At 38.9% G+C, this 21394-nt stretch overlaps 1 protein-coding gene across 3 annotated transcripts in view; it reads left to right on the top strand.

Moving 5' to 3' along the window:
* The first annotated feature begins 8443 nt into the window (after positions 1-8443).
* Positions 8444-21394, top strand: part of AKAP6 (A-kinase anchoring protein 6) — a 269691-nt gene continuing 256740 nt past the window's right edge. For all 3 annotated transcript variants that reach the window (XM_032187818.1, XM_032187820.1, XM_032187819.1), the window contains exon 1: positions 8444-8566. The gene's annotated coding sequence lies outside the window, so the exon portion shown is untranslated. The remainder of the gene's footprint in view (positions 8567-21394) is intronic.

Here is a 21394-nt window from a genome sequence, read left to right on the forward strand (position 1 = left end):
TTCAGCAGCAGCTGGTGGAGAGGGTATGTGTGGGACAGCAGGTCAGTTTTTTTGTTTGTTTGTGTGTTTGGTTGTTTGTTTTAAACTGGGGTTTTGGTAACTTGATAATTTTGCTTGTTTCTGTCCTCTTCTCTAGTTGGATTGGGTGCAGGCCCTGTTCTGGGGCTTTTGAGGCAGAAATTAACCTTTTCCTTTCATGGTTGACCTCCTTTTCTTCTCTGACTTTGGAGCTTTTCTCTGTCATGTGTTTTGCACCCTCCTTAGTGTTTCTCTGACAGTAGAGTTACAGAGTCAGAGATTGGTTTGGGTTGTGAGGGACCTTAAGGATCAACTAATTCCAGCAATAGCTGTGCTGTACTCCTTGTTGCTTGTCTCTGTGTCAGGGTTTATGGTAGCAGCTAAATCAGCCTGTTGAAGTTTTTTTTCAGCACAAGCGGGGTGGGAAGGTTAAAGCAGAAGAGAGTTTTTCTGGTGCAGCTGCTCCACAGAGACATAGTCGAGGCTGATAGTTTGTAGGTAGCTGCTGTGGCAGAAAAACTCCTTGCAGCTCCTGGAAGGAGGTGAGAGAAGGAGGTGATGAGGGGAGTTAAGCTGTGTTGGGGAAGTACTTGTTTTCACAGTTGTGCTTCTAATCCTGATGAGTAGGCAGGGAGATCTCTTTGTTCCCACGTAATGCTATTTCTTACTCTGTCAGAGCTTTAAATGACCAACAGTGTATATTTTGGGGGTACCAGAGGGCCGTGTGGGAATTGTTTAGGAATTCTCTACCTGAAGTCTTCCTCTCTTTTTCCAGTAACTGTTTCCTCTTACTGTTGTAATTACCAATTTCACTAATCCTCAGAGTCAAAAAAACCACCTCATTTGATGTTCATTTATACTACTAGTAAAGTAGGAAGGTAGCTAAAGCATGGTGTCTGCCATCCTCTCCTACAGACAGATAAGACTGCATGCCAGATCTCTTTAAAGCTGAAAGAAACTACTTGTGATCTTACTGCCAAACCTGGCTGTCCATATCATTGCGTATGCTTTGCTCCATGCACTTGATGTGCTATGGAAATAATCAATTTCAAAATAAAGTTATTTGTGTTTGGCTCTATCTTGAGGGTATATTTTAAAGCTGCCCTGTTCATTGGATAGGCTAGAGGGAAGCAGAGTATGATTTGTAAGCTTATGTTATGGTGAATTGCACTGCTTGTTAAATGTCTGCTGTGCTTTATTGCGTAGGTGCTAGGGAAAATATGCAGATCTTCAATCATTAGTGGATTTTTTTTTTTTTGCATGTGTGCTTAAGAATACTTCCAGAGTTCATGTAAGTAGTAAGCAAGTGACAGGCTTAGATCCAACGGGCAATTTTAACCTAGGGACCTTGTTTTCAGAGCAGTGCTATCCCAAATTTGCTGGAGAATTAAGCCTATGGCATGTGCAAGTCAGGGTGATAACATTCTAGTTACTTGATGGTTATTATTTATTAAGACTAAAACATTTTTGTAGACTGACTATTACCACAGCCATCTCCTGCATGTAGAGAGGCAGTCACATAAATAGTATTCAAACTCTGACGGATGAAGGGTATCTGTTAGTTATTGGTGGTTGATGCTTATTGTGATGTGAGGAGTGTTGTAATATAAAATCTAATTTAAAAGTAATCAGAATAATTACTATTTTCAGTATACAAAATAACACATATCAAGACAAACATGCATCCACATAGGAGGGGTTCTGAATAAGCAAGTCTGTAACAAGAAATTCTAGCTGTAATAGTAATATAACTAAGTGTATTTGTCTTTGGATTGTAAGCATAAGTAGTTATTGTTTATAATACAGAGCAAGTAATTTGTTAAGTTTGGTGAGGTTTCTTCCACAGCTTCTATGCTGCTCCTAAATCTCTGCACAGAACTCCCAAAGTAATAGTGTGTCTTGAGAGCTGTTTATACACCTCTAGTCTAGACACAGGCACCTTATTTGCATCCTGTTAGTCAGTCAGTGAATGCAGCTGGTTGGTGTTTGACACCAGTGGCCAAAGTGGAGAAAAAGAAAGTGGCTACAGCTTTTTTTAATTGAAAACAGTGGTTTCAATCCTTGCACAGAAATTGACAGATTTGTTGTCTCCCAGCATCTAGGTTACTTCAGCAGAAGGGATGATGACTGGAATGTGATTTTTTTTTTTTTTAAATTTTACTAGAATAAAAAAAAAAGTGCTTCCAGCACAAACTACTTATGAGGTGATAATAAGCTGAGTGGGGTTTGTAATGTGCTGTTGGGCCTATTCTGCATTTTCTCTAAAGTTCTTGTTCTCTGTGGCTATCAAACTGACATATAACACTAACTTCTTCAAAGTATAATGAGGGATTTTCTACTTGTGCTAAATGCTTCTGCTATGTATGGGTTTAGTACCTTGCAGCAACCTTTAATCACTAGGAATTACCTAGTATTTCTTGCTGTATTTTCCCTGATGTTTTCTTTTTTTTATCCTTAACTCTGTATTCATTACACTAGTAAACAAACTTCTTTTTTTGCCACCATACTGTTTTTAAATTCTGAATCATAATTCATTGAATACTGAACTAGGTTTTTAACTAGCCTTGTTGTAAATAGGTGTTTTTGAAAGCATTGTCTCTGTTAAGAGAGGAATTTTTGTTGTTAAATGACTGTTGACTTCAGATTCTGAAAAGGAATTTTATGTTTTAGCCTCTCTGTGTATATATACAGAAAGTGATGGCTTTAGATTAGGCTAGAAGTTTGGTGTAAGCATGCAAAACCAGCAGCTGGCATAAGCACATATAAGCTAGGTTCACACTAGCCTATTCAAAAACAAATAACAATTGAAATACAGCAGCATGGAGCCAAAATGCTTATTCGGCTTTTCATGTGGATTCTTCACTCTGTGTACTGCATTTATGCCATTAGCCTGTTGTTCCTAAAATGCAATACATAATGAATGTGTGAAGCAAGTGGAGAAGAGTGTCTTGGATTGATTGGGAGAGGAGGGATGGAGGGTGGGGAGGAAAACTCGATGTTTTAAAAATACGTGGGCCAAGTGTAGTATATAAGCCTGTCAGTGATGGTGATCAGCTTGCCTTTTTTTTTTTTTTTTTTTTCCCCTTCCTTGCTTGTCAGTAGGTGTGGAAGACAATGTTGTTGGAAGTTCAGTGAAGGGTAAGATTCATTACTGATTTTTTTTTTTTTTTTTTCGACTGGTGATTTTCTTGTTGGCAGGAGAGTGTGGGAAAGGAAGCGAAGTTAGGGGGAACAGGTTATGAAGTTATTGGCAGAGCAAAACATAGTCAACTCTATAGGAGCAGTAAGGTAAAGCTGTGCCAAGTCTTTCAGAATGATTAAAGTGCAAATAAAAGAAAAAACTACAAATTTTAAAGCTCAGTGTAAAATGAGTCAGAGATGGATGAATTTATTGCTGATATCCTGAATGGAAAAGGGAAAATGGAAAGGGAATGCTGTCTGGAGTGGAGGATTTTTCAGTAGTCAAGATATGAAGTGATCAGGTCTTAACTTCAGATCAGACTTATATAAGTGGAGAGGAGACATGGGAATATATGTGCAGGGGGTATATTGATCAACAGCTATTTCTGTGGCAATGGTGAAAGCATGACTGTGACCTCTGGTGCTGCCTATCATAGCAAATGACAGGGTATGCAAGTTGGAAGTCTTCTGAACTTTACTGACTTGGGAAAGCTTAAGTTTTAATAGAGGTGACTGGTCTTTGTACTGCGGATAGGTTGTATTTAGTAACATTGAGAGAATACTGTCAAGCTCTTTTTACTCATTTTTCCATATAAATGTTACTTTAATAAGCTGAAGACCTCATTGGGCACGTTAATAATATACTTCTTGGGTGGCTGAAGGCATGAGACCAAAGGAAAACAGAACACACTGAAGTCTATTACTAATATACAATATTCTATGCCCTGAGGTGTTTCAGCACTGTGGTACTTGGTCCAGAGCTAGACCACAACACCTGGAACTTGTTTCTCCATCTGAAGAACATCAGCTCATTAGTGGCTGGCAGAAGTTACTTGCATCCCTGCTGTACTCTTTCTGTGTGTTGGGAATGGGGGTGCTGCCTTGCTTTCTGGCACAATACATTGAGTCTTAAATATAGTGTAAGATGGAGTGAAAAGATCTTTATTTTACCATGTGGATGTAGACAAGGGATGAATTAAACTGTCCGGTTTGCAGCATTACTATTGTCTGTGTTTATTATATGCTCTTGACTCCTTTTTTTTTCCTAATTTGTGAAGTTGTTTCTGGATAGAGTACCAGGTGTTTGTACTGGATGTGTTCGTGTTCTTGAGAAAGAAGAAGCAGAAACACCGTCACCTTCAAAGCTACTAACCTTCAAAAAGGTAATGCAAAGCGGCCCCACTTACAGAGAACAAACAGGCTCTTCAGCCTTTTAATCCCATTACCTCTGTGGAGCCCAATGCCCAGATAGAAAACCAGTGACCCTATTCCCCTTTAGGCCATGGTAACCAGTGTGAAATACGCATCTTGTAAATAAGGACTTCCCTGGATGCTGACTGTATGAACGAAGAGCTCCAACCTGGGAGAAACGTCTGTGGTCCTGGCTGGTGCGTGCCAGCTGTGTAGTTGTGGGAACACTGCTGTTTGTTCTGCTCAATGCCAGGCACAGCAGAACAGTGGATCTCGCACATCTCTCTCTGAATGGAGCAACAAAAAACAACTGGATGGCCTTGTGACAGAGCAGAATGCATCCCTTACCTACAGTGCTAGGTAGGTGTGTGCTTATTGAGTTTAGTTAAGGCAGGCTGCACATCTCTCATTAATATTTGCAATGTAATGTTCAGTTAATGGAGTCAATTCAGCGGATTCAATAAGACTTAAATTTATATGTCTTTCCTTTGGAGGAGAGGGGTAGAGTTATTGTCAATGTATATGACCTCTACTCTTCTGGTAGTCTGGTGGAGTGGGAACTGTGATATATAGCTGTTTGTGTTAAGGCAAACCACATATAGAATCTGGGAGATAAGCTCTTGAACTGGATTGCAAAATCTTCCTGAATGAGAATGATGGCTTCCTTGGAGTATTGTTATACATTTACTGATCTGTTGTGCATCAGCATTCAGTAATTATGGTTTTGCTTTTTCTGATTTATTTATATATTTATTTTAATTTAGAGCCTGCCTCTGGCTTGTCTGGCATGTAATTCAAGAATATGCAGTTCTCATTTCCTTAGGTACTTCAATGTGCTTCTCTTGGCTATCTGGGTAGGGTAGCGGGTAAATGGTAAGCGGCCATTTCCTGGTGTTTGGGGGGGGGGTAGGAGCCCCAGAAGGAAACATCTGGATTTTTGCAGAGAAAAGGTCTGCAATGGCATTTCACTTTGTTTAGCTGTGTTTGTGAGTTTTCCCTTAATTCGTTTTCTTGAATGTAGTTAAATGGAAAATAAATTGTAGTGGGGTTTGGCCCTGGTTTATTACTGGTCTTATTGAGAGGAAACAGAACTTTGTCAAATTAAGGCACTGACTACTTATAGGGTGGAGTCTTGCTTATTGAAAACTTATGTGGATTGTGCTACACATTGTTATCCTCATAAATTGATAGTAAGGGGGAAAAAATGGCAGTAGTAGATGGAATTTTTCTTTTTCAGATCAAAATCAATAAAACTTCTGCCCTTCAAATCAGAAGATTGCAGGGGAGACGATAGTAAAACATTGAAGCTTGTGCTGGAGAGGAAGAATGTGATTAATGAAAAGTAGAACAAAATATTCCTACTTTGTTATAAAAAGTCACAGCTTTTGGCTTGAAAACCTAGTGGTGATGCATCAAATGATGATGGTGTTTGTGGGGTGGTTGGATGGGTTGGGTTCTCCCCATCTCCTGTTTCAGCAAACCTGAAGAAGGAAGGGAAAGCAATTTTAAAGCTTAGACTTAAGAGATGTCCATCCTAGGTTGGGTCAGTAACTGCACATGTTTTTTAAAATAGTCTTCACTTTTTTCCCTTTACAAAAAAAAAAAAGTCAGCTGGAGCTGTTAGGCCCAGCTCTCTCCCTCTAGATTCTCAGCCCTTACAAAATGGGAAATGAAGCAACTAAGAGGTTGCAAAGCTTGTGGGCCTTACATGTGGTACTTGCAAGGTAGAAATTCCTTTCTAGCATGTAGTGGTTCCTGTCCTTAACATAAAGTCATACTAGTACTATTCATAGCACCTATGCAGAAAATCCTTGCTTTGTGCTCTGCTTGGGGCCTTCTTGGCATGACTGTATTGCACAGTCTGACACTGCCATGGCTCACTGTGGATGTTTTTTGAGAGGGGAAAAAAAATAAACAACCCACAGCAGAACAGGCTGACATGTAAAGAATGCCAAACAGTCAAAAGTCAGGAAAATCACTATAATTTTGCCTCCATTTCTGTATTACCATTTGCATCTGTGAATGCACAGGCTTGGGCAGTTTGCAGTGGCAGAAGCCTGGGTAGAGCGATTCTGACATTCCCTTGCTGCTGCTGCCTGACCCCCTCCTTGCCACACGAGAGCCATGGCTGCTATGCCAACTGGATTATTACTCCTGGCTTGCTGCAATGATGATCCTGATTTTTTGTCATTTTTCTCAAGAATAAACAAAAGCTCGCTGGTCCCATTTGGTGCTCCCATAGCAGTAAAAGTAATAAAAATTGTGCCAACAAGCAATCGGTGAAGGAGAAATGGTTCCTTTATGTGAGTTTCAGGAAGCTGCCATTTATTTGGACAGCATAACATTCAGTGAACTGTAAACTTTATAAAGTTTTAATGACATCCCCTAACTTTCATGTCAATCTAGCCTAAATCATATTTCAGTAGTGTTGTCCTCTGCTAAACTGTGGGTTATAGCCTAAGGGACTTAAGAAAGCTCTTAAAAACAATCTAGAAATAAATCAGCTATCACTCTTTTGTGAGTAAAACTTTATTATGGGTTAGTAGATGCAATTTGTAATGGAGTTGAATTGAGAGCTTTATTTCTTGTGTTTGTACTGGCATAGGATTAATGTTAAGAGTGTAAAAATGGGAACATACAGGGTGAAGAGATTTGGTGCTACTTAGGTTGAGATATTTCCTTGTTTTGTGGAGAAGCTTTGAATTCAACCATTAATCAAAAGATTTGAATGCTATCTTTTCTTTCAAAGTGGGTCAGAGGGAAGAGGATATAATTACTTCAAATGGTTTCCTCTGAAATCAAAGATTGAAAAGAAATTTGTTTATAGACCGAAGTTTAATGATGTTATGTGCTTCAGTCAGTGCCAGCAGTATTTATTAGCCACTTTCAGGACATTGAGGCTTCTTGGGTCAGATTTGGCTCTTGTGTCGCTCTGGGCCTCAGCATATCGGGTGCGTGGTGTCCAGCCTTTTGTGCACTTTTCTGACCATGTAGAAGGGATTGTCATGGCTTGAGAGAGGAGTTTTTGCCAGAAACTTTTCTCATCCAAGTAGAACTGGCGAGTAGCCAAAACCTGTGCTGGTTCTTCTTCGGTCGTGCATTTTAATTTCCAGACAGCTATTCTTAATGCTCACAGCCTTTCCTCCTCTTAGCACCTCTACAGAGGGGGGACAAGTGTGGGTTGCTGCCTCTGGAGGCAAGACCAATGGGCTCAGCCTCCCACCTCAGGCCCTGAGCAGGGTAGAAGGTGTCTCTGTCCCTGTGGTGGCCACCCTACTGTGCCTGGCAGGTGGGGATGCAGCAGAGCCTTGCTGGGCACCCAGCTTGCCCACAGCTTTCAGTCTCCTATGGGCTGTCTGCCTGATGGGCAGATGAAAGCCCAGCTACTCAGCATGCAGATGGGAGTGTGGGTCGCCCTCCAGTAGAAAAATGATAAGGAGATTTTTACTTGGTTGGCTAGAAACTTCTTCACACTCTTGTGAATAAAAAGCCTTTTTTTTTTTTTTTTTAAACTCATTGTCATTCACCCAACAGTGCAAAATGTGATCGCTTTGAAGTACGGGGTGCTTTTTTCCTTGGCAACGGGATCTTTTTTTTTTAAGATGACAGATTGGATGTAGGAGCAGGGTGGGGCAGGGGGAAGATGCACGCTTCTTAAAATACTGTAAAATAGCAATCGTCTGTACAGCTCTGGTGTTAAAATCAAACTACTGACTTTATCATTTAAGAGCCTTATTTAAAATAAAGAAATTTGACTTGTAAAATTTGTGCCTGAATTGATAATACAGTATTAAGTTTTAAATATGAGAATCACGTGTAGCTTGCACATCTTGATTTGGTGTCACCATGCTGGAATAATTTGTCAAAAACGTTGCTTGATAAAAGGCGTGTACTTGAACATGGACTCCCAGATCCGTGGCACAGTACTTTAACAGCCTGTTTGCATTTTGTCTGTTTCTTTAAAGGGCTTCCGTATTGTCTCGGGCTCCCCTGGAAATGCAGTAAGGATTCGTCTCACATCCCGGTTGCCATAGCAACAGCAGTCTTTCCCATAATGAGCTGCATCATCTGAACTGATGTCACAGCATCATGCAGCAGGTCACACAAGGCACCTCCTAGTATTGCATCCTACAGATGTGCCGTAAACATCAAAAGAGGATGATTTGAACAGGACACGGTAAGTGCAAAATGCTGCGCTGGTCTTAATTGCACCATTATTTTTCCTGTTTTATGAGGTTTTCCTAATATGAGAATGTGTGGGTTTTGCCTTGTGAAAATCATGCCGAGAAAAGATGCTGCATGCCTAAATATTATTTTTCAGGCAGACAGGCTAAGACAAAGGCCTACAGAAAACGCACTCGGTCTGAATATTTAGACTTGTCCTTGAATTTGCAATGTTACACTGAAGGTCTGAAGAGAATGTATTTTAATTTCACAATCCAATTGAAGTTGTTACAGGCTGATAGGCTTAAATGGAAAGAATAGCTGTTTTCAGTTTTAATGCCATAAAGGTAGCTTGTTCTTTTCCCTGTCTCTTTATTTAAGTATTTATTGTATGTGTAGCTCTCCTCTTAACCTGCTATCTTTTGATACCACAAATATCACATATTTATTTCCAGTGGCCTTCCATTAGCAAAATAGTCTAGAAAATACTTCATGTATCAGTGCTGGCAACTGGCACAGTATTGATTTAAAACATGGTTCACTACTATCCTATTTCTGTTAGTATACTTAAAAAAGCAAAATGTTGATATGATTGTCAAACAATAACCAGGTGTTTTGAAAGTGCAGTAGCTATTAGCTTTCCTACTGTTTGTCTTTCCATCTTTAATAAGAGTTTAGTAAATTTCAGATCTATTAATGGAAGGAAAGCAAGTCTTTTTTTTTTTTTTTTTTTTTTCTGCAACTGCAGTAAAAGGTGCAGCCAAAGATCCAGACATTCTGAGGGCATTTGCTATTCATAAATTAAGAATATAAATAATTATAAAGGCTTCCACCTTTTAAGATGGGAAGAAAATGTGTATCTTTCATGTTTAGTAAAATGGTTAGAAACATTCCTGTGATATTTAGCAACTCTTTACAATATCCAATATTTGTTTATTTTTGTAATGATGTCTAGCTTTTGGAGGCCAGGGTGATTTTTTTGCTTTAACTTAATCTTACTAGATGGTATATAACACTGTTAATTGTTTATGCATGTTTAAAAGATTTGGTCTTTCAGCTGCTTGCTATTAGAAGGAAAGAAAAGACCAGACACGTCATTTTAATTGATCAATATGTCCACTAGGAATTAGGGAGTGGTCTCTGGCTCTGTTCTGCCTGTGTAGTTTATATTTGAAAAGTGCAGCAAAAAAAAAAAAGGCAACCACTAATATTTTAGTGATGTCTTTATTTATTGTGGCGTTTAGTCCCTTTATACTTTTTCAAGTACGGAGTGCTAAATATAATGAGATCTGATTATTTTTCATAGGGATAGATATGGTCTTGTCTGTCACAAGCTGGGATGGAGCTCCTGTATTTTAATCAGACAGTCTGCTCAGCATCTCGTGCTATTTTCAGCATGGTCTGGGTACATTACTTGCTTTATTTGTTTAATTTTCTTCCCATACTGGAAAACACAAAGCAGATGTTTGTAAATGAACATTAGGATGATGTTGCTTTATTTATCAGTGAGGTGTTGTACATTATGAAAGCAGTGGTCTGCTGTGCTCTTGTCAGGCAAACTCGGAAGATATGAGTTAGCAAGAGGGAGGGCGGGACAGCTGATGGCACAATCACAGGTGTGGAGAGAGCTTGTGAGCAATGCATTGAGCTCCCAGCTTTAGGGAACATCATGGAGCCCTTAATAAGGGGTGAGCATAAGACATGCTGGGGTGACATATTATGCCATTATTGATCTTGGTGTATTTTATATTACCACAAAACTTGACATGACTCTCCTCATTTTTATCTTGTGGTAACCCTTGAGGAAAACTTCTGACAATATTTGTGAACAAATGATCTGCCATGAAGCTTCTGTTGTAGGTCGCTCCCGCCTCCCCTCCCCATAATGAAGAAGAAAATTGTTTTTCAAACATATATATTATAAAAGTATATATTTTATATTTTGTATATTATATAAATATATATTTAAAGTTCCTGTTACTCCTCTACTCCCTTCTCTCACAATATTGTTTGCCCTGGGAAACACCTGCTAATAATGGAGCTGCAGTGACATTATTAGAAGCAGCTGAGATGTTCACCAAGAAACTGACTCTGGCTGAATGCTTTGATTAGAGGATGCCTCATTTTCATATGGGCCCAAGTATTTCACTGAGGTCTGTGTGGGAGGCTATGGAAGAGTGTAGAGTGATGAAGAGGGTCTTGCTATGAAGAGCAAACCTGATTGCCTGAGTCAGAGTATGATTGAATGCAGAAACACTTCAGATGTAGTGCAGTTTCATTTCCTGTTGAGGTGTATTCATAATTGGAACAGTTCTGTGTGAGACTGCATTCAGCAGAAGGAAAGCCGTGTTGTTTTCAGTTTTGTTCCACTACTGGATTTATTGAATTATCCTTAGAGAAGGTAAAACATTTCGGAAATGCAAGTATTCCTCCCCTGAATAGCTGCATTTGGACACTTGATGTGGTAAGCAGTTCTTTGTGTATGCAGTTTCATACTGACAAGTGGCTGGAGATGGGCGTATACTCATGAACTGAAGGGATGTAACTCTTTAATCTTTGCTTTGCTAAGGGATTTTATCATAGCATCAATAAAATGGTTCCTACATAGGTTAGCACTGAATGTAGAGAGAAGCATTAGCTTGATTCCTCCCAAAACAGCTGTGGGAGCTGGTGGCAAAACCCAACTCCAGCAATTGAAGTTGGTATAGTTTTAACACTTTGTGCGTTTGTTTTACCAGCATACAGTGATGGAAAGTCTCTTGTGCAGGGATCAGAGCATGTCCTCAATGGAGGGAAGCCTTCTTTCTTTTTTAAAGATGAGTTGAAGGAACCTTGTGCTCTAGACTTTACCTTCGGTGTGTTACGTAGCAGTGGAACAGCGGTGGGTCTGTGTCATCACAGTAGGTCTGGAATGGGGCTGTGCCCAGAAACTCATCCCTGGCAAGTCAAAGCAAATTACTTTATACTCTTTATTGGAAGTGCTCAGTCATTGATTAGGACTGGTGGCATTCCCAAATGCCAGTGAAATATTTTCTTAAAAAATATTTTAGAAATTCAAAAGAAAAATAAATCCTTTGTCACATCCTAGTTCTGTAAAAATTACTGCTGTGTCATGGAAGAAATACAGCATTTTGGGCTTGACTTGTTTCTGTGATGGCTTTGTGTATGATTTTTTTAAAATGTTTTTTCCCCTCTACTAGCTTCAGGAGGAGGTTCTGCTGGTCAGAATGGAAAGAAAAAAAAAATAAATAAAAGATGCTTTCTTTGTATTTGGAAATATATTTTTATTTTGTATTTCAAGTATGGCTTATGCTGTGTATGTAGACTGAGACATTACACTGTTATTGGGATAAAGCTAAGTGATAAGTTAGTTTCAAGATGATCCCTTAGTCATCTTTGCATTCATATATGTCACATATACATGTCATATTAACACGTGTTAATATTTGGGTGAGAGAGGGAAGAAAAGTGCTTTCTGCTTTGCCCTTTTGCTGGAAGGAGCCATGCACTAAGGCAGGTTGTAGCAGCAAAAAAAAAAAAAAAAAAAGAAAAAAATTGCATATGCTGCCCCTATCTTAAAGGCTCCCTGTCTGTTGAGCAGGCTTCTATGTCGTTATTCCTTTCTTTTACGTAAAAGGTATGTGGAGCATTTTCTTTCCCATGTTCAGTTTTATATCTAATGTTTTCTATTGCCTTTAAAATAAAAGCACCTAACTGCCCTTCACTTCTGTCACGTGAGGTGTAAAAACACTTAAATCCATTAACTGGCTTGGTATAGCCGTAGTGGTTTTAGTTATGTTAGTGGTTAAGCCAGTGATATAAATAGTACATAGGAAGGGTCCTCCCCAAAATTTTTGAGTACCAAAATGTGCATCACTGAAGCACAATTTTCTTCATTCCTAAAATGTCTTCAGTACAGCTTTGCTTCATGATGAAAAGGGAAGGGGGTGGTGGAGAAACTACCAACCCACAGACAGCTTTTCCCTTCCTGTTCCATGGCTGAAGCACACGTTTCTAATACCTAGAGTTGGGTAATCTGAATCCCAGCAAGGCTGACTCAGCTTTGCATCCCTCCAAGGTCAAAAAAAAATCAGTTCTGTGCAGTTTACAATGTCTGGCATTTCCAGACAAGATGTTTAAAGCCAGAAATCTTCTCTGCTCTGCGTGAACTCTGTTCTCACGGCACGTGTCAGATATGGGCTTGCCCTGGCCAGCTTGGCTAAAATGCCATCTTGTCCTGCTGTCCAGTATTCAGTCCTTGTGCCAGACAGCAAGGAACTCTCTGGCCTGGTGAGTGTCTCTAAAGCACCTAGAAATTAAGGTATTTTGAAAACGTAAGTGAAATGCTTTGCAGCCTGTGGGGTAACAATTGTGTCCTATGGAAAGCAGGGCCTTCAAAAACAAGGATGGAGGATGAATCCTATGAATTGTGATGACATCCTCCTTCCTTTGTCAGCTCTGTGGCGGCTTTTAGAACTGTTAAGAGCAGCCAGGGCAGTTAGTTTTCTAGATAAATGTTTTGGGGTGAGGCACTACAAAACGCAGTGCGAGGGGAACCACAGGACCCCCATGCGACAGCTGGACTTCTGTGAAGCTGAGCACAGACCAAGAAAGGCCAGTGCACTGATGGTACAGCAAGTCAAATAACTTTTTCATGCATACTAAGCATATAGCCAAAACAGCTACCACTTAAAAAATGTGCTCCGTCTGTTTGGCAAAGAGATCTTTCACCTGAGAATGAATTCTAGGAGGAAATAGCTCCATGAAATAGATTTCTCAGCCCCCACGGTACAGTGTCCTGGGGGAGCTGGCACACTTAAAAAAGACAGCCTTTGTTAGCCTTAGGTTGTGCTAGAAAAGATCCTGGCTTTCAGGTGAGGAAGTGCTCAACTGCAATGACCATTTCCGTTTTCAGTCTAACTATAAATCTATTATGACTGTAATGATTGTCTTATAAATGGGATATTGTCATAGTTTCAGGATTAGGATGCAGACATGAATTAGCTGCACGAACTGTCAGTATAATATTAATTGCATTCTAGCTTGGCGTATGGATAAAATAAAGGAGGCATGTGTCTGGATAGAGAGCAAGTTGTTTGTTTTCCTCTTTGCTGTGACTTGTTGGTATGGTTCATTCCTCTGCCCACTCTTTTTCTTTTTTTGCTGTGTCATTTTCACAGCATTTTCTCTTTGGGTTAAAAACTCGTATCCAAGTTATTTCTTCAGTATTAAAATTCACTTTACCTCCATAACTCCTCCTTGCACATTACATTAGACTTGCATTTCTCATTTTCAGCTCCCGCTCAATTCTGTTGCCTCATGGCTTCATCTGTATCTTACTTGCTATTTCAGCTTTCTGTTCCTGAATATTAATCCTGAAATTGCTCTTATTATTGTCTTTTTTTATTCCTTCGGGGAAAAAAAAATGCATTTCCCCTGGACTGTCACTGTATAAACTACTTTTTAGAGAGAACTTATGGGACTTTGGGTGTATTACTACGTTTTGAAATAACAAAACAATTCAGATATCTGTACCAAAATTTGAGTAGGACATTTATAGTGCTAGGGTCTATGCATACATATTTTATATATATATATATATATAGAAGAAATTATGATCCCTTTCCTGAGTAGGTTGCATTAGTTCTTAATTCAAACAGAGAGAAGCTGTTTTTGTGGTTTTTATAGATGAGAAATTTGTGCTCTAAGGGATAAGTAATTTGCCCAAGTTTCTTGGAAAACCTTTGGTAGACCTGGGAGAAACAGCTATTTTTCTTATTTCTAGTACAGCTCTGCAAACAGAAGTATCTTTTATCTCTGTCTTTGCACTTTCTTGTTTGTGTTTCTGATTTTCTGTGGGTTGACTTTTTTTTTTCCTTTTGCTTGTTTTTGCTTTTCCAGCTGAATGTCCTGGATAAGACTAGCCCATATTGGAGATGCAGAAAAGCTCAAGGGACTTGAGACAATGATTGTTACCTGATCTAAATTAGGATGCATCTTAACATGATTAGCCTGGGGACATTCTAGTCTTTCAAAAGCAGAAAACCTGCTAGCCAATCATTTTAGGCAAACAGCTTACTGTTTCAAACCAAGTAAATAATAAAAAAAAAAAAAAAAATTACCTCTTTGTTGCTGGAAGCCAGAGCTTCCAATGCTTAGCTGAGAAGAGAAGAAAAAGTTCTGCACAGTGCATCTTTAAAATAAATGTAGAGCACTTGCTTCACAAATTGTAAAGCAGTGTTTCTCTTGTCCAACTAGATAAGTGCTTGTCCTCTGTTTGACAGGTTGCTGTGGTAGACTACTGTCAAGGGAGTGAGTAAAAATATTTCAACAAAATAAATATTAAAAAAAAAAAAAGTCTAAGAAAGCCAAATACCTGCCTAGTGAAATGTTAGGTTTGTTAGGTAAGAAATGGGAAAGTAAGGAGAAATGTTTGGTTTGCATTGCAAAGTGCAACCTTAGATGCTTGTAACTGAGCTCCCTTAAAAAGAAAGCTGAACAGGCAACTTGTTTTGTTTGCCTTTTCAATAAACAATTACAGATTTCTGACAGGTATTTGTTAAGGGCTGATAGAATTTGTACTGAATACAAACCCAAAACAAAGGCAGATATTGCCTGAGAGCTGGGTAAGATGGTTTTTAATTTGATATTGCAAGATGAGCCTTCAGGAAACTCAAAATATTAGTTAGCAGTGACAAAAGTAAAGAGAGACTTTTTTCAACACTTTGTTTTCGTCATGGAGAGCTGCAATTCAAAGCTGAGTGCTACTGACAGAATGTTTTCAAATGAGGATGTCTTTCAAAGCTGTTTAATGTTGCTACTCTAGGCTGCATACAATTTTCAAGTGTGTTAGATCATGCTTAGAAACAGCTATTCCTGCTGAGGTGGCCAATTCCCTGGCCATGGCACTTCTGTACAAAGAAGTAAGTATCCTTCTTGTACTCCAATCTACACTGCTGGTCTCCCAAAACATAACAAATCGTATGAGAATGATAAATTGGTTTTTGATTGCCACACACAAACAGACCCACACCAAACTGATAGTTTCAGGTAGAAACAGCTACTATCCGTCAGATTTCAGCATATCTAGGAGGTGTTGCTGAGGCAGTGACACAGCAGATAAGAAAGTTGCCATTTTAAGGGTCAGTTGTTAAAATACGCAGGGTATTATATTTTATAGGTCCTTAATGTGCCATCTAGTCTTGTTCCTTCTCAAATCTTTGTCTTAGTATTTTACTAGGTTATTATCAATAACACCCCAGTTTGGTTTTTGCTGACCTCGTGTGTTGATAACCTGGAAAACAAATTAGGGGACTCTCATTTTTCTTGCATCTGGAGAAGGGGAGTCCAAATATGCTCTGTGCATGACGCAGGAACAGAGGTATATCCGCAGCAGTGATGACTGTTCTTCTAGAAGGAAACAATTTTAACCCTACAAATGCTTGGCAGTTATTTACAATGTAATAGTGTTTTTTTTTTTTTTTTTTTTTTTAAGTAATCCTTTAAATTAGCTGAGAGGATTGTTTCTGGTTTTCTGTGAATTATGCTGATCACTTTGTAATTATTTGTTTTACTCAGTTTCATTGTGTTACTTTGAATTAGTTTGGGTCTCCAGTTTAACTTGTTGGTCCCATATATGTGATCTTTTATTGTAACTTGTAAAGTCACTTTGATCAAATGAGATAAATCCCCCTTAAATCCCTGTTGTTCCTTCTTACCTTTAAAGGGATGATGTGAAGAAAGGAGGAAGATTTTAGCAAGTTGAAGGTCTATGTAGTGAGTTACGTTGACCACTAGTAATGGATTAATGTTGGAGTGAGCTACGGATCTCAGATCTCTCCCTTCTGTCCTTGTCATTAAAATGTACTGAAACTGGTATGAGGCCTTCCTTGATTTGAATTTTAATGTAAGGTGGCATACAGTAACAGCTGGTTGGAGAAGTGATGTTAATGAGAAATGCAGGCTTGAGCAGCAAACATCCTGTGGTACTGGAAGCAGACCTGGAGTCTTTTTCTGGCTCTGATAGTGAATGTGCCAGTTGCAAATTGTTTCTGAACCTGTGCCTCCTGTTCTTCACCTGCTGAATGGACGTAGTGATACTGATCCCCCTTTGTAAAGCATTCTGCAAATGCTGGGTGACACTGTGATCAAATTAACTATACACGTGTGTATACACGTACTGAGGCAAGACAGTAGCAGATGCCAGCCAGAATGGCCCAAGGGAATGTTGGCAAAGAGCAGGCAGATGTGGGTGCTGAAAGTAAAATATGAAAATATAAAGGAAAGCTTTTGGGATTTTTATCATGGGATAAAGGATTGGACGGGAGAAGACTTACCAAAAGTCAGTCTGCTACTTTTGGCAACACAAAAATTACTTTAAGTAGTGTTTGTCAAACAGTTAACCCTGCTTAACAAAAATATAAGCCTAATTTCCCAATTAAGTTTGAAAAGACTGGGCATATATCTCCACTGTCTGAGTTCAAGTGGTTTCTGTATTAACAGAGAGATAGCAGCACCTTCTCTGTAAATCTCGAGGCCATATGTATGTATTATTTTGCTACAAAAGTAAATTACTCCTTTTTGGGGAAGAAGGGAAATCAACCAGGCTTTTCCATGATCTTGAATGGCTTCTTTCCATAATTAGAGCTTGAGAAGAATTATTGCATAAAAAGCTGTTTTCTCAGTTCTCAGTCATTGCTTACACATTAAAATGCCTATTGTTGATCTGTGTGAAACCATTTTTGTCTAGGTTATTTTTGGTCACAGAACTAACAACCCAAAACAGCTAATGACTGATGGATGTGCATTAACCTGAGTTGTACAATGCACAGGGCTAACATCTGTTCCAAATTAGGCTGACCAGGGATCTGGAGATAGCTCCTTTCCAGTCTAATAAATACGTATTTATTTACAGAAACCAGATTAGCTGTAACCATCAAGTGAGCTAAGGATGTTAAGTTTGAATTCACGTGCCAATAGGTCAAGGAAGAGCAATGTGACAAGAAAGGCATCTTGAGAGTGGTAAAGAGTAATAGTAGTCCCCATGGCTGACCTGTATTGTTTAGAATTCATTCAGTTTAGTCTTCCTTCACCTGCGTACTGGCATGTAGTTTTGATTCACATATTTATCTTTTTTTAAAAAAATCGAAGGGTGTGTGTAATATATAAATAAAGCAAGCTAATATAGTCTCAGCACCTAAAATTAGCATTAAACACTTTTATAACAGCACTTTTTTCTTAAGCTTTGTTTGAATGGCTTTTAAATTGAATTGTGTTTCTCAGTGTTCTCATTGGGTGCTAATTGTTGCTGCAGTATGAAAGATTTTTGTAGCATTTTTGCAAACCAATATCTTATGGTTGTAACTAATCCCTAACAAGTTCAGGCTCTGGGCAGTCAAATTAATCAAGTGTGTAAAGATAAGTTACAATTCTGAGAAACGTCCTTTGTTTTGTCTGGTGTTTTCATTGTTATGGGAGAACCTCAGCAAAGGTAGAGGTTGTCTACAACCTCAGCAAGCCTTGAGTCTGTGAAGGGGTATTTTCCACTCCACACCCAATCTCCAAGCTTCATAAAGTGAAACTTGATAGCATTTGGAGCCAAGAAATATGCTGGTATGGGGAGGGCTCTGATTTTTATTTTTTTAAACAATATTCTCTTAGACTGGAGAAAGCCTCAGGGATTATAATTAGCCTGTCTTGGTCTGATTAGCATTTGGTACTTGAAGATTGTTGGATCAGCAAAATAGCATATCCTGACAGCCTAGTGGAAGGAAGTCCAAGATTCCCCTACTCCCTGCAGGGAGCCAGGACAAGAATCATTTTGGTAGATTAAACCCTTTTATGAGAAGTAATGATCTATGCCTAGAATCCTTAAAGGTGGTTATCTCCTGAGCCAGGATGCACAGTGCTTTTCCCCCAGCCTTTCAAAGTGTTTTACTGAAAGTGAGGGAAAATATGACCTGTGCTACAAGACTGTTAAAGCCTTCCTCTTATTTGTGGTTCATAACTACTAGTTGCATGATAACCAAAGCTCAGCCTTTTTATTAAAGCCAAAAGTGAACATTTTATGTCCACAGTTTAAATTTCACACAAAAACGTACTGATGATTAAAAGGCCAAATGAAAATTGATTTTTTGCTATTGTTTAGTTCTATGTTCAGACAAATCATAAACAAGCACTTAATTTTAATTACATGTGCTTTACGTATAATTTAGTAAATGAGTTTCCATTTTCTAAAATGGAAATGCAACTGTGCTCAACAAAGCCTAGAGAATGAATAGGTAAATGGAATATGGAATGTGTTTCGTAGAAATGGTTTAAATTTCCTTCTGAAAACTGTTTTGAGAAATCCTGAAATGTCTTCACACGGAATTGAAATACTTAGTAATACACTATTCCTATGTGATTGTTTATGTCAGTGAAACCTTTGTGAATCATTGTGTTACTTGTAATCAGGACGCTCCCAAGTTGGTTAAACTTCAGCAAGTTTGCTGCAGTTTGATCTGTGGTATTGGAAGAGACTGTTAAAATGCTGCAGACAAACTTAAAATCAAATGGGTTGAAATAGGCACTGCTTCAGTAATGAACGTTGTTTCAGTGACTCTTTAGAAGATGTGTAAACATGTAGATGTATCTCAATTTATCATCAATTTGATATAAATCTTCATGTTGTATTGAATCATAGAATGGTTTGGGTTGAAAGGGATCTTAAAGACCCTCTGCTTCCATCCCCCCCGCCATGAGCAGGACGTCTCCCTCCAGACCAGGTTGCCCAAAGCCCCATCCATCCTGTCCTTGAACAAGTCCAAAGATGGGGCCTCACCACCCTCTGAGTAAATAATTTCTTCCTAATACCTAACTTAAATTTACCTTTTTTCAGTTTAAAACCACTACTCCTTGTCCTATCACTATGCTCCCTGACAAAGAGTCCCTCCCTGGCTTTTTTGTAGACCCCTTTAAGCACTGGAAGGCTGCTGTAAGGCCTCCCCAGAGCCTTCCCTTCTCCAGGCTGAACAACTCCAACGCCCTCAACCTCTCTTCATAGGAGAAGTCCTTCAGCCCTCTGATCATCCTTGAGGCCCTCCTCTGGACTTGTTCTAGTATGCCACTGAAACTTGCCTCAGGCATTTAGTTCTTGGTGCAGATCTAACTCTGCTCCTGCTGACTTCTCATGTTTCACTTAAAATGGAAAGATAAGCCTGTGGGTCTTATCCAAGGCTTATTGGAGTCATTAATGAGTGTCAGGCCTGGAATCTTCTCATGTTGTGGGGATGGTTATCTTTTTGTTTTTATTTTCCCTTAGGAAAGGGTGATGTGGTAAAGTGAATGAATGGAAGTAGAATCCTTGGAAGGGGAAAAACAGTTTGAAATCCATGTGCCTCATGTGAGGTTCAAAGGTTTGAAAAAGGGATAGGTGGCTATAAAGATCTGGGAATAAACTGGCTTCTCTGTTTTCTGATCAAAACTGAAAATGCTCTTGGTATCATCTGTGAAGTCCATGTTGCTGCTGTAGTGTTCTGGAGTGCTAGAGTATTTCTTATGTGCTAGAGAACTGGTTAAGAACTGAGCAGCAGTAATATTACACAGTTGAGTTTTAAATTCATTTTTTCAAAAAGTCAACTTGAATTCTTTGCCAAAATTTTACCCAAATTGAAATATTTTATTCTGGCTGAATTTTTGAAACATTTTAAAGCCAAGTTTTCAGGAATGTGCTAAGACCTTTAGAGATGGATGGCTTTATTTTGTGGCAGGCCAAATAAGATTTCTGTGGTTTGAAAGTGAGATTCAAAAATTCATTGTTTTTTTTTTTTTTTTTCATAGAAGGGCTAGTCCGCTTGATAGTTTTGCTCTTATTTGAAATGCGAAAGATTTCTAATATCAAATGCCAAAATATGTGTCTTGTACAGGAAACAAAGTTTCACATCAGTTGCTAGTGAGTTCTTTGAGTTAAAGCTTGAGTACAAACTTAAAATGTGAATTTACAGGAATTATTTATGATAGCCTCTCAGAACAGAGTCTTATTTAATGACAAAGCGGGACAACTATGACAAAATAAGTGGGTGGTAAGAGCACTAGTCGGAAGTTACACAGCTCCATCTGCTGAGGTAGTTCAATGTAACTTTGGACATGCCTAGCAGTAGGTCCAGTAGATGTTGTCTATTTTTATAGACCCTAAGAGCAAATAAGCTGAACACAGGATCTGTGATCTGTTTTGGTACCATATTGCTATGGTTAATTCTGTTGTTACTCTGAAAAATGTAGGAAAGAGACTTGGCAGATGAAGTCATACAATGCACACAGAAGTCCCAAGTATCTCCTCCCTGCTCCCAAACACACACTGTGTGTGTCTGAGTGCAGGCCTGCAAAGGAATGACCCACAGTCAGGTGTGTGAGGATATTCACCGTCTGTGTTGTGAGCTCCTGTGTGATCTTTAACAACAGTCCTATTAGGTAACTGTTCTATCAGTTATTGACAGGTCAGATACTTTATTATTATTACTTTTTTATTTTTTTTTAAATAAGATTGTCTCCAAAAATTTGTTGCAAACATGAATGCCCTGACAGCTAAGGAACTTGTGCTCTTTCAGAGACGCAGGGAATTTCAGCTTTGAGTCCATCTGATTTGTCATGTGTTTCCAATAGTCTGTGAGAAAACTTTTGTGTATATAAAGAAATAAGACCCAAAGGAAAGTGTCACCTTTACTATGAGTACAGAAGCCAGTTGCTTGAAGAAGGGACTTGTGACATCTTTCCAACTGTGACAGTGGATGGTAGCTTTCAAGTCCCTCTGTTAATGCAGGAGCCACAAATGAAATGTCTCCTCTGACATGAGTTCTTTCCT

This window comes from Aythya fuligula, chromosome 5 (genome assembly GCF_009819795.1).
Source record: "Aythya fuligula isolate bAytFul2 chromosome 5, bAytFul2.pri, whole genome shotgun sequence".
Taxonomy (NCBI): Eukaryota; Metazoa; Chordata; class Aves; order Anseriformes; family Anatidae; genus Aythya; species Aythya fuligula.